This window comes from Gavia stellata, chromosome 2, assembly GCF_030936135.1.
Source record: "Gavia stellata isolate bGavSte3 chromosome 2, bGavSte3.hap2, whole genome shotgun sequence".
In the NCBI taxonomy this organism is placed as follows: domain Eukaryota; kingdom Metazoa; phylum Chordata; class Aves; order Gaviiformes; family Gaviidae; genus Gavia; species Gavia stellata.
The window spans coordinates 105,825,896-105,839,381 of NC_082595.1; positions in this window are offsets into that span (position 1 = coordinate 105,825,896).

Genomic DNA, 13,486 nt, shown 5'->3' on the forward strand with positions numbered 1-13,486 from the left:
CGAGATGTCACGATCTCTCTGGGCACTTGTCCTAGTGCTTAATCACTTGGAATTTATTTTCCTCTTATAATGTCAGAAATTCTCCTGCTACAACTTGTTTCAGTTGCTTCTTTCCCTTACACTGTCTGCTTATGAGAAGAGTTGGGCACCCTTTCTGTGGTGGAAGAAAGCACCGAGAGCCCCTTTTAGCCTTCTTTAGGCTAAAAACCCCAACCAGTTCACTCCAGCCTCTCCCAGCAGTGGTTTTGGTAGGCATCTCATTCAAAGACCAGCCCAATCCTGTTCACAGGCAACGTTGAGCATGATCACCATGCCTGAAGGCGTAAGGTACAGCACGGGACAAACCTGCTGAACTGGTAAACTGCAGAGGCAAAGGGGAACGCTATGATCTAGCTGTCTGTGATTGGATCTGGTGATACAATTCAGCTGTCAAAACTGAAAGGGATGAAGGTAAAGAAGCAGCGAAGGCTGCTCTGGCTGGTTTTTACAGAGATGAGAGGGAAAGTACCCTCTCAGCACTGAGCTGGATTGGCTGTAAGGTGTTTGTGAACATTTTAGTCTGCCTTGGTACTGCTAAACACTGTAGAAATGGAAACACCAATGTGCAGCAATCTTGTGGGAAATTAAACTGTTGATTATAGCATATAGAGCTGGATAGGGTATATTTTTTTTTTTACCAAGAGCTTTGTTATCGAAAAGTGTCCATAAACTGACTCCAATACCAAAATTTAGTAAGTGATGTGCAGAAATGTGCTCAGCTTGGCAAATATTTAACCTGGAAAAGTTTTTCTTAAGTGAGATGTAACTTTTGCTAGGAATAAAGAAAACAAAGCTCATAGCTTTCATGGGGGCTTTCAAAGTTGAGGGAAACCTCACCTCAAGTCCATGCTTGGGACCAGGAGTGTGAGGTCTCTGAATTTTTTGTGCCTGAATCACTGAACCAGTATATCTGCAAGTGCAGATCTCTCTTTTTTCTTCAAGAAATAGTGCAAAAAGCCTCCCTTTTGTCTGCTGCAAAATGAATCCACATAGTGAAGGTTCAATAGTTTATGCAAAACAGAATTATTCTTCCCTGGTTGGCTCTGATATTATGCAGTATGTTTCCACAGGATACAAGTGAATAATTTCCAGCAACAAATCAACAATGTCCTCTTGTTACTTGCCATTTTATTTCAGTTGTTTGTTACATTTATTTTACAAAACCTTTTTTTTTATATTTTATTCCCTTAAAATTGGATGAAGCTGGTCATATGAGAATGAGAGAAGAGCTACAGGTCTTTTAGCAAATAAATAAGAGCTTAGAAAATTATTCTTTTGCTATGGAACAGCTTTAAATTAAGGCTTTATCAACCATGAATGAAAGTTTCACAGTCACATTCCTTTTTCCCAGATTTAATTCACCTCTAGATCAGTAGAATATTTCAGCTTGCAGTGCTAAAGATCTGGAATCTTTCCTTATCACTTAAATTCACTTGTTTATGTGAAGAAATAGGAAACAGGCAAGATATGCTGCTATATTTAGGTTCAGTTGCAGCGTTCAACAAAATTCCAGTTCCAAGAGTGACATGAAGCACTGAATTACACTGGGCTTATGTTTCTGTATACCTCCTGTTACTCCTTGACTTTTCTGATTTCTCTTACCTTGGCAAAAATGTAAGATTTTATTTTTGTCCATAATTAAATGTGAACAGTGTAGAGAACTGTTTCATTTATAGGTCTTGCGTTTCTGAAATGTGTTTTCCTTCTTAGTGTGAAAGAAATTATGAGTTTTAAAAATTCTTATGTAAACCATGCCTGATATTTACTTGTCTTGATTTGATGATCTGGAGGTGACACTGTGATGGGCTGGGCTGTATTGGGAAGCCGGAGACCCCGATTAAATAAAGCCTTGCATTATGGAAGTCCACTGTGGATAATTTTCCAGGGCAGCTCCTGTTCATATTTATCACACTGCTTTTAAAAACGACCTTTCCACCAGAAAATATATATTTTCTAGTGCTTATAAAATGCGGGGCATTGGGGTGTATCCTGCAGTATTTTGAATCAAAACTGACAGACAACCGAGCACATATTACCATCCCCTACATCTGGTGTCTCGTTTTTCACAAAAGATGCAGAAGTGTTGAGGAAGCTGATGATGTTGAAAGCTGTTTAAAGAAAACATTTGCACTCTTTTTCCTGAAACTGGGTCACATATAAGAATGCAGCTGCTGCTAATGAATTTTTCTGTTAGTCTGCTGTCACATCTAGCTTATCACATGATGGACCTTAACTGTCATTGCACATGCTACTTCGCCCTCCACTGGGGATCTCAGCAACTCTGTCCCCAAGGTCATGCATCTTTATTAGCAGCTTTCCTTTACTGTACGTACAGTAAGCTGGCTTATCTGCTCTGATGTTATCAGATAAAACCTGATTGCAACGCCTGCCTCAGAGGTGACCTGACATAAGAAGCAAGGCATTATTCAGCCATGCAAGTGGTAATTTTGCTTAAGTTGTTAAAAAAACCAACCAAAAAAAACCCCAAAACAACCCACAACCAAAAAAATCACCCTGAACCAGTGGGCTTTGCTGGAGCTTGTGTGTTGTCCTGGCATACTTGCTGTAGAAATTGTGTGCTCTTTGCTGTCTGTCTAGGGGTGGAGGGACATACAGACATGTGTCTTCACTAGTAACACCTTAAATTCCCTTTTCATATAGCTGCTATCTGCCTCACTACAGGTCAAATGTGGCAGCATGACGAGGGACCCAGCAAGAAGAATATTTCTGACCGTTTTGGGCTTTCAGATAAGAACTAGTATGATCATACATGCACATCTTGGTTACTGTTAGAGAAGTCCTACACCACCTTCTGCCCAGACTGCAAGTCTGTGTTATGACTCTACCTTTTTCTGAATATGCACAGTGCAATGGTAATGCTCACTGGTAACGTCCACATCAAACCCTCGCCAGCACCACACTGAGCCACAGTCCTGGTAGGGCAGAGAAAATTCTCACCTGGTTTATGGAAAGGCTCTCTGCGATTTACTGCAAGGTGTTATAATAATTTCACTGTACTTCATGGTGCAAAATGAAGATAGGGATATATTTTGCTGTAAATCTTAGAGGAGCTCAGAGAATAGCACCGCCTTTGATTTGTTAGTTACTGTCGTGCTGGTAAAGTGCTTTTTTGTAACGGTAATTGCAGTAGAGTAATTGTAGAGTACCTGTAGTGGAGAAATTACCCTTTATTTGTTTGAATAACAAAGACTCCAGGCGATGTATTAGATCACCTATTGAGGTCTTTTCCAGCTTATATTTCTAAGCTTCTGTGACTCTATTGGGATGACAAAAGCTAAGGACAACGATTTGTCTCCTTGGAGCTTACAGTAATTGCAAAGCAATTGCTGAATATGATCCTTATAGATGAATTTTACAGCTTTGGGACAATGGGCTGCTCAATTCAACAACTTTTTTCTTTCGCTTGGTGCTATTCCTTACTCCTGATAAAGTGCTCTCTTGGTGGTGCTTGTTATCATCTTTCATAAGCAACAATTGGAGGAGCGTTAAGTACATAATAGAAAAGGCCTGATCTTGTTCCCAGGGTGGTGTGGGTAAACTTTACGGTTGGCTTGTGTGTGAGCAGAATTTGGCTCCGGGGACAAGCTGCCTCTGAGCAGAGACCAGTAAACACTCGTTTCATTGCTCAGACTTGCAGCGCAGAGTGTTATTCAGCTGCACGTGGGGCAGAACGTGCGTGCGGATCCCACCCATGGGATGGCAGCCACCCGTGCTGCAGGGTGTTGAGTGGAGGAATCACCAGAGTACCAGTGTCAGCCTGATAATATTGAAATGGTGTTTTCTTGTCTTGGGTCTGTCCATTTCTTCCTGTCTTCCTCAGACAGCTTACCAGTTACAGGTGGTTCTGTGAGGTGCAGCTCCTCACTCTGGAATCAGGGCTCCAGCCCCTCCTGTTAACGAATGGCAGAAACTGCCAGGTTGGTTCCTCTGATTTATCAGCCCCATATCTGCCTTGTATCTCTTGTGATCAGGCTTAGGTCTTCTGTGTTTCCACTCTAGCTGTGGGACATTGTCAGAAACATTCGTGACATATGTCGTGTGAACCTGGATGTACCCCTATCCCAGAGTAAATACCTGGGACGTACCGTCCAGAATTAACTTGCGTATGAGTTTCCAAAGCTCAATTTCATTTCAACCTCCTCTTCTCCAGACTGAAGAACCCCAGCTCCCTCAGCCGCTCCTCATCAGACTTGTGCTCCAGACCCCTCACCAGCTTCGTCGCCCTTCTCTGGACACGCTCCAGCACCTCAATGTCCTTCTTGGAGTGAGGGGCCCAAAACTGAACACAGTATTCGAGGTGCGGCCTCACCAGCGCCGAGTACAGGGGCACGATCACCTCCCTACTCCTGCTGCCACACTCTTTCTGATCCAGGCCAGGATGCCGTTGGCCTTCTTGGCCACCTGGGCACACTGCTGATTCATCTTCAGCCGGCTGTCGACCAACACCCCCAGGTCCTTTTCTGCGGGGCACCTTTCCAGCCACTCGTCCCCAAGCCTGTAGTCCATCGATCCAGCCTGTCCAGATCCCTCTGCAGAGCCTTCCTTACCCTACTGACACTGGGAGGAACTCGTCTGTCATCTCTACTTAGTAAAGTTTGGGGAAGTAAAGACCCATGGATCATGAGGCCATGAACTAATAAAATAATCTGCTATGAAATGCTACTACGGAAAACCACAACTTAAATCACTCTTGCTCTCCCTGTTCTCTCTCTCTCTTTTGCAGACACACACAAAGTCACTTCAATATTGTATATAAGGTACATATATTATGAAGCTTCTTGCAGTGCAGTTTGGAAGCTCTGCATTTCCTCTTTATTTTAAATGACAAACCCAACAACATATAGCATAGATTTGTTATATCTTTGTCTTCTTTTACAGTCAAAACTGAATGCTTGTTTTATGCTTAAAAAATCTTGGCCCTCCTTAAAAATCAGCAAAATTTGTTCTGTACAAAGGTATTTCGGAACAGGCTGTAATATATTGGGCAATGTGATCTAAAAATGAAAGCACTGATTCAATTATTTTGCAGGTCATGTGTGGCTGTGATGCTTCAGGCTGCTCAAACAATAGACTTGCTTTCCTATATCTTCCTTTTGACTTTCACTCCTTGCAAATCTTCAGGGGACCATTACTGCTGAAATAAAAAGCGAGTTGGAAGTTCATTGACATTTACCTTTAAAAATAGCATGTGTGATAAAGTAACAAGACTGCATTGGTTTTCAGCCTAAACTTTTATTTGTCATAGTCATCAGCTTCTGCACCTGGAGGAAGAGAAGGCAGGTGTGTTAACCAGATGGACAGATGGAACAAAATGTCACTGAATTGTGCAGGCATGGAAATAGAAAGACTTCGGACAAATGGCATTTTAGATGGAAGGTGACCCAGTCAGTCAGTTGTAGGCAAATTATTATTAAAATTGAAAGAGACTTCTAGAAAACAAGGTGCAAGATGCAGGGAATGCTGCTGAATGTTTGTTACTGTGGTGTTGGAAAATGGGAGGGGACAGGCAGGTCTTAAACTAGACACTTAATACACAAGAAACGTATTGGAGGGCTTTCTCAGAGGAATATAATCCTATTTGTTTATTCCAGTCAGCCACCTTGGCTAAACTAGGAGATCACTTCTAGTCATTTAAGACTCTTGGGGAACACCCCTCATTTCAGGAGAGCTCTATATGGGAAAAGCAAGGATATCTCCATTCTTTTTTAAGCTCTAACCCCTTTAGAGCCAGTTCTTCCTCCTTCCCCTTCTTGACTCCAACAGCCCATATCCATATGTTGTTTCCCAGATTCTTATTCTGACCTGTGATGTGGATATTTTTCAGTTCTTTTTTTACCAATATCATATAAACTGCCTAGCTCATGTCATACAAGAATTTATAGTAAGGACCTTTTTATTATCCCTACTGTGTGCAGGATTTTATAGTGAGGGCCTTTTCTGTTACTAATGCTGTATAATGATTATAGTGATAGCCTGAAAATAACTATAGTGAGATTCCCATCTTGGCTAGACAGCAGCATGGAACATGGCGTTCTGGCATTCATATTGTTGTTTCTGGGAGGCCAGGGAGCCCCTGCAATTGGCTGTTTTTCACTAGAATTCTAAAATCTATTTTTCATAGATATAATCCTTGAAAAATCACATAAACTATAAAATTAACCTCAAATCTTTCAATGCCAAGCACAAAAAAATAGATTTTTTTTTTTCCCTATAATTAAAATGAAAAAATAAGTAAACATCAATGGCTTGGTATTGGCCCAAAAAAGAATAAAAGAAAATGTGTTTGTTTTGGTCTTTTTTGCAAAGTGACCAGCTGCCCAGTCCGGCATAATTAAACAGATATGCACAAAACCAAGCATGCTAAACATCCTCAATTTTCAATTCAGACACATGGATGCAGTGACTGAGGAAAAGCAGAAGACACCCATAAGCCCACCCTGACTGGACTGTAATGAGCTGTGAATACAAAAGAAACTGTCCTACAACTTGAAATTCAGAGCATAAGTGGCAGAAAATACAAACTAGAAGCTCAGCACATATATGAAGATTTCATTTTCAGTCAAAATGATTCATTTGCACTTAAATAGCAATTTATATTCATACAACCAGTTGGGGTTTTTTTTTGTTTGTTTGTTTGGGTTTTTTTGTAGCTGCGTTTCTTGAGGTAAGTTTATTAGCCAAAGGAAGGACTTTTTTCTATATCTGTACAGAACATTTACAATGAGAAGGCTTATAACTTAGATGGGAAAAAACATTAATTAAGGTATGTATGTTATTTGTGTGTGCCATTAAACAAAAACCCATTTTTCTTCCTCTTTAGGAAAGTGCAACAAATGATCATGAGTAGTAAATACTATTGATACTTTTTACTTACTTCATCCCATTTAGTAACCCTTAACTTTTTCAATACAACTTTCATGTTCATTAGTGAAATAGGACCACATAGTTATCTTGTACTCATTTACCTGTAAAGTAAGTGATCAATATTTTTGTCACAGTTTTTGGAGGCTGCAACACAAGGTATTGTAAAACTCTAGGAAACCTACCCATTCATTCTTGTTCTTCTTCCTGGAGGTTCCCATCCCCTCAGTGGTGTTCAATGTCAATATAAACTTTATGTGTGTCTTCTCTAATTGTGGGAGATCGGAGGCAGGATGGCAGAAGCAGCTTTGGTGGCAGGGAGAAAATGGTAATTGCTTTTTCACTTAGAAAGAAAGTCAGTCAATTGTACTTCTAGGGCAAGATTAAAAATGCTATTTTGTAACAGGCTGTTTCCAGTCCTGACCCAGTCTTCCTGTGGATCTGCAAGCTGGCACTGATGACCATCATGGCTGTTCACATTCATTTGTTCTGGGCTTCAGATCACCAGTTTCTCAAAAATATTAAGAAAATTAACTTCCATGTATTTTAGGAGCAGGGCAGACTTCTACACTGTGGACCTTTCAAGCCAGGCATCTCCTGACATGGGTTGTTTCTCGCTTCATTCAGTTAATGAGTTGAGCTTAGCATTGTCATATTGTCTGGTCTTCCTCTTCCCCCTGTGACAGGGAGTCAGTCATTAGGTGGAAGCTGAGGTTACTTCAGCAGATCAGAAAGGACAAAATTTACTTTCTCTTTAGGTAAAATCACCTTCTGCAACACAAACTCTCCTCCAGCCAATTCCACTGCCTATAAAAAATGGCATGGGCCCAATTTTTGAAACAGTCAATATCAGTGATGATATAGTTATTAACAGGGACCATCCTCTGTCAGCAGAAATAGCTGAGATCCTTTGGGAAAAAGTCTCTGAATCTAGAAAGAAGACTGTCATGCTTTAATTTAGACTAGTCCGGATAAAGAGCTCATTTGGGATCACCTTGTCTGTTTGAGCAAGGATTTCCAGCATAATTAACATTATAACTAAAGAAAATAGTCTATGCAGAACCACCTGGGACGAAGAAAAGGAAAACAGTGGAGGGCTCCAGTAAACTTTTTAGGTCCCTTGTTATTTGTATGTATCTTTTCAAATTTTCCCAGCCCTTGAAGCACTGATCTAATAGACCCCAATAAATTAATTAACACTGAGATGGATGTCATACTGCCCTGAGAGTATCCCAGCAGGCCTGGAGAGCAGAGAACAGGCAGAGGAGGCTGAAGGACTTTGAGACCAACAGAGGAGCTTTGGTATGGGGACTCTGATGATGCATGTGGTTTCCTGTACGAGGGCTGCCCAGCTCCCAGTAAGGAAAGTGGCGAAAAGGGCAGTCTGACTCGATACAAAGCAGAGAGAGAGAGAAAGATACGTACCTTGGTCCTGCAGCTCCTGGAGGTATTTGTAAGTTTTGCAAATCCTTTGTTTGAGGGACCTGGAGTACTCTCGCATTGCATTTATCACACCCAGGAGAGAGATATTTATCCCTAAGAGAAACCGGGTCCTGGCAACCCAACAGAACCTGGCTGCAGTGTCCCTGTGTGAAAGGGAGAAGGTGACCACAGCAATGGGATCTCCCTGTCCCAGGATGAGAAAATGCAGCAAAACCAATGGCCTTAGGAGGGTTCAGAGGGACCTAGAAGTGATCTGTGCATATTAAGATATAGGGAAACATCCTGCTTTCATGAATTTATTAATAAGTGGTTAATCCTCATTCCTTCACAGAATCACAGAATCACTATGGTTGGAAAAGACCTGTAAGATCATCAAGTCCAACCTGAAGGGGAAAAAAAAAAAAAAAAAACCCAAACCAAAAAACCCACCCAACACCACACAGCACCATGTCCTTCATTCCTCATACACTGTTTTCTGTTCCCAATAAATCTTCTTACCTCTCTTCAGTCTTGCATCCTTATCTGTGGGGAGGGGGGAGATAGTTCCTGAGCTGGAAGTTGTTAGATTTATGTTCTTGTCTTTGATCCTCTGAGCTTGTCACTCCCTGCCAGACAGTGCTATTAGCACTGAATTTCTTCAAAGACAGCAGCAGCCTCTGTCTGACACAAAGAGGAAACATTAAGGGCAGATACTGATAAACCCAGGTGCTGGGAAAAATATTCCAGCTCCTCAACGAGAGTGGAGGAATCATATACATCCTTGGAGAGGGAAGAGAGAAGACATTTGTATTACAACATGGGGGAGAAGCTGGATTTGCTTCTGCTTTGATTGGGAAAGCATTTACTCTTACATCTCTACCATGAAAGTAGGCAGTGCCAGGAGCTGGCACGGAGCCTTGAGGCCAGCTGGCACAACCAGGCTGTGCCGTGCCATTCACTTCCCTCCAAAATCCAGCGCATCAAGCTGGAAAGGTCCCTGCTCTGAACTGACTCCCAAACCATCCTGGGGAGCCAACCATTTTGCTGGTTGGTCTGGGCCAAAACCAGCTAAGGGCTTTTTTATCATTGCAACAGCATGGATGTTGAATTCCTGCACCTGTGTGCTGGTGCTGTTACATTTACTGGTACAGAAATAGACAGCGGCAGAAGATCATACTCCAGGGATCCAATCTCATGGCATTCCAGGGGTGCAGGAGTAAAACTGCCAATATCTTTATTTTCTCTCAAGCCAGAGAGAGCCAGTCTTTAATATCAAGTGCTCAGCACCCCAGTAAAGATCTCTTTGTTCAGTAGTAGCAATACTGAAAAGAAAACACAAATCAAACCTCACAGTCCTCTGTGGTTTGCTGAACAAGCTAAGCACTGCAACCCAGGCTGCCCATTTTTTTGGGCCACCTACCCATCATTTCAAGCTGGGAACACAGAATTTGAAGGGCTAGGAAATCATGCTGGAGTGCCTTGGTGTACCTTGCAGCTCTAAGGCAGTGAAATGAGGACACCAAAAGTCTCTTCTCACCAGGGTTGTATGCATTTTATATACTTTAGTGTTATCAACAGGTAGGAGAAAATGCTGCTTGTGCTTTCATTGGCAGTGCAGTGTTTTTTATGACTGATGTCAAATGGATATTTAGGTGCTTAGATTTCTATGACTTCTATTCACAGTTTTCTCTCCATAAAAAAAAAAACCAATAAAACATTTGAAATGCCAGTAGAGAATACTGCTTAATAACTGATTACCTTCTGTGATGAGAAGACAAGAGAAGAGCAGTGGATGTTGTTTGCCTTCAATTTAGCAAGGCCATCAGCACAATCTCCCATGGTAAACTTATAGTCAAAGGTAGGAGGCAAAGACTGCATGAATGGATGATAAAGCATGTGAAAAATGGTCTGGAGCACTGGGCTTGGAGAGTGATGTTCAGTGGTACAAAGTCCAAATGGCAGCTGGTTTTAGTGGCAACCCTGAAGGTAAACTGTTGGGGTACATACTGCTTAATGTCTTTATTAATAATCTGGATGATGGGGCAGTGCAATCTCAGCAAGTTCATGGACAGTATCATATTGGTGGGGCGGTTGATATATGGGGAGTGTGATTGCTATATTGAGGGACCTACACAAGTTAGATAAAGGGGCTGACAGGAGGTTTGACAGAGAGAGAGATATGAAGAGGAAACATTGCCTTTATAATTTGGTAACCCATGGTCTGAGAGCAGTCCATGTCACATTACAGTGTGGAACAAAAGCCATCTTTAAAACACCGAAATTGGAGTGAAAATTATGACTACCCAGACTGATTGAATAAGATAAGAGAGCAATTTTCATGGTTCCCAGCATGGAATAGGCATCTCCAGTGTTACAGGAGATCTGCTTTTTATTTGTAACACTGCTGCTTAGATCCGATGCTTGCAGATATTGCATATTTTTAGCAACAGAGCCACTGGGCTTTGAGGGTGATATTATTTTCATGAAGAAAAATGCCACGGTCAGTTTGTTGTCCATAGCTGCCTGACATTTAGCTGTCTTTGTTAGAGTGAAGGGAAAAGGACTTGAGATGGTTATACTATCCATTGAGTTCACAGTGAGCCTCCATGTTTAGAGCTGAAGAATTAGATCAAATACGGGTGTTTACTTTGTAGATGTCAGCATGTAGACAAAGGAATCAAAACTGGTATCTGTTAGTCCAAGGTCCCTATATGATCAAGAGAAACAGGCACAATCCACAGGAAATTCATTCAACATCTTTCAAGATATGAGGATCTCATCTACACAGGAGTCCACTGCTCTGTATCAGTTGTGAAAGGGACCACCTCGTTCTTCTCATTGACTGCAGGAGACAAACCTTTTTGTCCTGACATTGTGAACACCTCCCTTTCTTCCTTCCTTTGCTCGTGTGGTAGGGTAACAAGGAGTCAATCTGTACACTAATGGATCTGGGCCTATTTATCACACGTAAACCTAAGTACATCCACTATTAAACAGGTGACTTGGGATGTAAAGTTTTGCTTTTCAGGCCACTGCAGTCTCTTATTCCTTTGTGTCCTTGTGTAGTTAACGGTGTGTCTCCACTTGCAAGGGAAGAAAGATGGTTGTGACTTTTCTCTGTGTGTTGTATCTTTTCATGGTAGGCATTCCTCCCACTCATCTCCCCATGCCTCCCCAGGAGGACATCTCTGCTATCGTCTGCTCTAGTGGAGGGAGGATGAATGATAACCACGTTCCCATCAGGTGTCTTAGTGTCTTCATGGTGTTCTTGAATCTGCTTTGTTCCTGAAATGTCCTATTTTCTGTAGAATTAGTAACTGCTGATGCAACATCTGCTAAAGCATGTGCTTGTGGGAAGGTGACCTTTGCAGTTCTTTTCTTAAATTCAGGTGGCGAGTGCCCAAAAACCTGTAGATGTGCATGACTATAGTCACTCATAGCTGGAGTAGGGACTGATGTCATCCTCTGAGTCTAAAAAGCTTTGCTCTATTACTTAAAAAAACAGGCCAGTACAGCAGCTGTGCAAAATTAAATCTTCATTAAACTCAGTATCCAGAGATACTTTGATCTTGAGCAGGTCCTTACATGTGTTTGGGTTGGGCTGCATGATAATTATACCCTCTATGGCAAGCATTAATGCTTGGTGATGTTTCAGTCTCAGAATATAGACTGCAAAGTATGCACCAATCTATGACAACAAATATACAAAAACAGTTACATACTTTTAGGGAAATAAAAGTCTGTAGACAACTACACAAAATAATTTGATGTCTGGCGCAGGAAACCACTGCCTGGCAAATCACAGAAAAAGGGGACATGTTCATAAGCTTTTGGATTTCAGGTGAGGTAGAGCTTTGAGCACAACTGGCTGCTGCAAAAGACAATATGAAACAGCATAAAAATTAATAATCGGAAAAACATGTCCTGACTTTTTATTTTTTTCAGCTTAGTGCAACTAAATAAATTATCAAGACATATGCAGATCTTCCTTCTGTTGTGCCCAAACAGGAGAAATCAGATCACTAAACAGATTGTTACCCTTTTCTGTCACCCTGTGCCTCATGTTACAGGCTTGGGGACGAGTGGCTGGAAAGCTGCCCCGCAGAAAAGGACCTGGGGGTGTTGGTCGACAGCCGGCTGAAGATGAGCCAGCAGTGTGCCCAGGTGGCCAAGAAGGCCAACGGCATCCTGGCCTGGATCAGAAAGAGTGTGGCCAGAAGGAGCAGGGAGGGGATCGTGCCCCTGTACTCGGCGCTGGTGAGGCCGCACCTCGAATCCTGTGTTCAGTTTTGGGCCCCTCACTCCAAGAAGGGCATTGAGGTGCTGGAGCGTGTCCAGAGAAGGGCGACGAAGCTGGTGAGGGGTCTGGAGCACAAGTCTGATGAGGAGCGGCTGAGGGAGCTGGGGTTGTTCAGTCTGGAGAAGAGGAGGCTGAGGGGAGACCTCATCGCTCTTTACAATTACCTGAAAGGGGGTTGCAGAGAGGTGGGTGTTGGTCTCTTCTCCCAAGTGACGAGTGACAGGACAAGAGGAAATGGCCTCAAGTTGCGCCAGGGGAGGTTTAGGCTAGATATTAGGAAAAATTTCTTTACTGAGAGAGTGGTGAGACACTGGAATAAGCTGCCCAGGGAGGTGGTAGAGTCACCATCCCTGGAGGTGTTCAAGGAACGTATGGACGAGGCATTGTGGGACACGGTTTAGTGGGCATGGTGGTGTTAGTTGATGGTTGGACTTGATGATCTTACAGGTCTTTTCCAACCTTAGTGATTCTGTGATTCTGTGATGTTAACATGCTTGTAAGAGGAAACAGCTTTTGAGCCTCTCAGAAAGGAAACCCGTTACCTACAACAGAACACAATAAACGTTTGTGCTCAGCCTCCATCAGGGTGATGCATATCTGTACCCCAAGGTTACTCATCAATTACCAGTCAAAATATACAAGGCTCAAGGGATTTGTCTTCGCCATATCCATTTGTAAAATTTCTATGCTTAAGGGGTGTGAACAGGAAGCTGGCAAGATTCTGCTTGCAATAGTTTAGTATTGGATTTAATTTGATCAAAGATGCTACTGTTGAAGAAGAAAAGTGCATAGTGGGTGTAATACAATGGCTTGCCTTATTAGGTCTGTATTTTCTCCAGATCC